This window comes from Chrysochloris asiatica, unplaced genomic scaffold, assembly GCF_000296735.1.
Source record: "Chrysochloris asiatica unplaced genomic scaffold, ChrAsi1.0 scaffold00029, whole genome shotgun sequence".
In the NCBI taxonomy this organism is placed as follows: Eukaryota; Metazoa; Chordata; class Mammalia; order Afrosoricida; family Chrysochloridae; genus Chrysochloris; species Chrysochloris asiatica.
The window spans coordinates 11,454,464-11,458,560 of NW_006408547.1; positions in this window are offsets into that span (position 1 = coordinate 11,454,464).

Sequence of the window (4,097 nt, forward strand, 5' to 3'; positions counted from 1 at the left end):
TACAGCCAGAGTGCTCCTTGGAAATTAGGATGGTCAAACTTCATCTCTCATATTTCAAACACATAATCAGGAGGGACCAGTCACTGAAGAAGATATCATGTTTGGTAAAGTAGAGTGTTGGAGAAAAAGATGAAGACCCTCCAATAAGATGGATTGGCACAGTGGCGGTAGCAATGAGTTCAGAAGTCTCAGTGTTTGTAAGGTTGGCCCAGGACTGGGCAGTGTTTCATTCTATTGTGCAGAGGGTCGCTATGAGTTGGTACCAACTCAATGGCACCTAACAATAACAACAACAACATATGCAGATGACATAATCTTGCTTGCTGGAAGCCAAGAAGATTTGAAGCACTTGTTGATGAAGATCAAAGAATACAGAGTTCAGTATATATCGATATACTCAATCAATGTAAAAAAAGCAAAAATCCTCACAATTAGTAAACAATATCATGATAAATGGAAAAAAGATTGACATTTTCGAGGATCTCATGTTTCTTACATCCACAATTAATGTTCATGGAAGCAGCAATCAGATATCAAATGATGTACTGCACTGGGCAAACCTGCTTTAAAAATCTCTTTAAAGGGTTAAAGAGCCACTATGTCATTTTGAGGACTAAGGTCCCAATCCAAGCCCTAGTATTTGCAGTCTCCTCAAATGCATGTGGAAGTTGGAGAAACGGAAAATACTGTAAGTACCATGGACTGCCAGAAAAACCAACACATTTGTCTTTGAAGAAATACAGAATGTTCCTTAGGAGCCAGGATGGTGAGACTTTGTCTCTCCTACATTGGACATGTTATCACTAGGGACCAGCTCCTGGAAAAAGACATCATGCTTGGTAAAGTAGACGGTCAGCAAAAAAGAGGTAGACCCTCAATGACGTGGATTGACAGTGGGTGCAACAATGGATTTAAATATTGGTGAGGCTGTCCCATGACTGAGCAAGTTCTGTTGTTTGCAAGGGTCATTGAAGGACCTAACAATGACAACAAAGACTCAATAATGAGGTCGTAAAAGCATAAAAGCACCTACTTGCCTATCCAGCATAGTGGTTCAAGGTCCAAACTTTGAAGTCTAGCAGACTGTTTTCAAATCCTAACATTTATATAATCTGTGGCATTTAACCTCTACAAACTTAGTAAAATGGTTAGTTGTATCTATCTCACATCATTTGGCAAGGTTTCAGTACACACAAACTAGCTACCATAGTGGCTCTCAATTGGGAGTGCTCAGTAAATGTTTGATGATATTTTTATTGACAATTATAAATGTAAGGAGCCCTGTTGGCACAGTGGATTAAGCTTTAGACTGCTAACTGTAAGGTCAGTAGTTGGAACTCACTAACTGCTCCATGTGAGAAAGATGAGGCAGTTTGCTTCCATAAAGATTTACAACTGTTCCTCAGAAACCCAACTCAGGTCACTATGAGTGAGAACAGCACTTAACAGCAACAAAAGGTTTTATATTATTATACACTTATTATGTAAGTGAAGGACCCTGTGCCTGGTAAATGGAATGGCATTACAACTACTCCCAATTGGCATTGAGTGGGGCCCTGCTTGAGCTTCTGGTCTCCGGAAAGCTTGGATCTTTGTTACACCTGAAAACCTTCCCCCTCACCTCCCCAACCCCCTACCCTCACCACCCCAGTAATTCCAGGTTTCAGGAATATCTCCAAGCCACCACCCAATGTAAACTTGCCAGAACTGTATCCAGACCACACAGCCTTAAATACCCCAGTCTGTAAAAGAAGAGACCAGGCTCTTGGTCTCCTTTGGTGACTTAAGAGTGCCCTCTCCCAGGTTGACTCTCAAGAAACGTGCTGTTGAAGCCAAGACTCTCTCCTTCATCTATTTCTTTCTTTTCCTTACAGTAAGTGTAGAAAAAAACAGGATGTTCTAGGCCCTTATTAACTAGTCAAAGTTAACATCAATTGGTGGTATATAACGGGCCATTAGACAGATCGCTTTGTAAGTTTGGATTCATGGCCAGTCAGCCCCTCCTCTGATAACTCAAGTTTCACAAGGTGGACTAGAGTTGTCCAATCAAAATTCATTTGCAGAGAAAGGCAATAAGATCTTTGGAATTAAATTCCTAAATTTGTCTTTGTGGAAGAAAATAGAAGTCAATAGAAAAACTAAATATTAAGTACAGGAACATGCACCTAAACCAGTAATGGTGTCCCAGCAATTATAGACAAGAGTCTGTAAAACTGTACAGACAAGACCTCAGAAGGATGCTCTGTGATAACAAGAAACAACGTTGCTCATTGACATCTGATAGCAAAACTGATTCATTCCTTTAGAAACCTCACTAGAGGAAGACATTGGGAGATCAAGAGAATGATTGGGGGAATGAAAAAAACAACAAACAGTTATGTAACCACATGTTGATGAATCAAGTCCTACCAGTTAAAAACGTTTGTGAAATTCATGAATAAATGTCATGAGAATTAGCAGAACCCCACCATTTCTAGTTCAGTGAGAGAGGATCAGTGTTCATTTTTCTAGTCTAATAAAATCATTCCTTAAAATTAGCCAGTCTCCACACTTAAAATAAGGTTAACTTGTTTGCCAAGACATTCTGATGCTTTTCAAGAAGTCACTCTTTTAGCCTTTAAAAAAAATGTGACTTGTGGAGCCTTGGTAGTATATAGGACCTTAGATGTAATCCTGAGCTCCACCCAGAAAATTCCGAGGTAGGACATTCCCACTTGAAAGGACAGCAGACCAGCTTGTAGCAGCTAGAGAGGTACAAAAGACACTTCTTGAAAGAAAGACCAGCAGGAAGAATCAAAATCAAAAACAAAAATGGCAGTCTGAATAGCGACTAGAAGGACAAAAATGTGTTCACTGGAAAGCCATCAAGGCAAGCAACCAAGTCCCTTTAGGACAAGCCCCTCTAACACCAAAACTCAAAGGGATCACACGAGCAGCCAATAAGCTTGCTAGTGATCATGTCGGTCTACTGTCAGAAAGGGAAAGAGCTGATAAATAGATTCACCTTGAGAGGTTGTGAAATGGCACTTCTGTGATTTCAGAACAAAAATATGTATTATAAATCTTCTTGTACAACTTCTACCCAATATAGAAACCTACTATACAATACGTTGATAATAACTATCACTGTCACTCATAAGCATCAATTCACTCTGCATACCATAACTTGGAAAGCTCCTTCAAAAGGATTGAATTATTGGGGCACAGGCAAAATGGCGGATGCAGTGAAGAGGGTTCAAGACAAGGGGCATGCAGCCCAAACACTGCCGCCCTCTCCCTTGGTCTGGGAGTAGCGATTGTGTCCAGTGTAGTGAATGGGTCTACATTCGTGCTGCAGAAGAAAGCTTAGCAACGTCAAATAGAATAGAAGTGTCGTCACATTCATCATCAAAAAGAACATTTCAAGATTTATCTTGAAGTACAATACCGATAAGATAATATCCATATCTGATAAGATAATATCCATACACTTATAAGGAAGACCAATTAATCCTATTATTACTCAAATTTACATTGTTGTTGTTGTTAGGTGCCATCTAGTCGGTACCGACCCATAGCAACGTTATGCACAGCAGAACAAAACACTGTCTGATCCTGGGCCAACCTCACTACTATTGCCATGCTTGAGTCCACTGATGCTGCCACTTGGCCAATCCATCTTGGTGGGGGTCTTCCTCTTTTCCTCTGGCCCTCCACCTTGCCATACATGATATCCTTCTCCAGCGACTGGTCCCTCCTGATAGTATGTTCAAAGTATGAGAGACAAAGTTTGGCCATTTTGGCATCTAAATAGCACTCTGGCTGTACTTCTTCCAAAATGGATCATTTGGTTCTTTTGGCAGCCCATGACACTTTCAGTATTCTCCTCCATCACCATGACTCAAAGGCATCAATTCTTCTATGGTCTTCCTTATTCAGTGTCCAGTTTTTGCATGCATATGAGGTTACTGAAAATACCATGGCTTGGGTCAAGCGCACCTTAGTTCTCAAGCTGACATCTTTGCTCTTCAACACTTTAAAAAGATTTGCCTAATGCAATACGTCGTCTGATCTCTTGGCTGCTGCTTCCATGAGTGTTGATAGTTGATCCAAGAAGA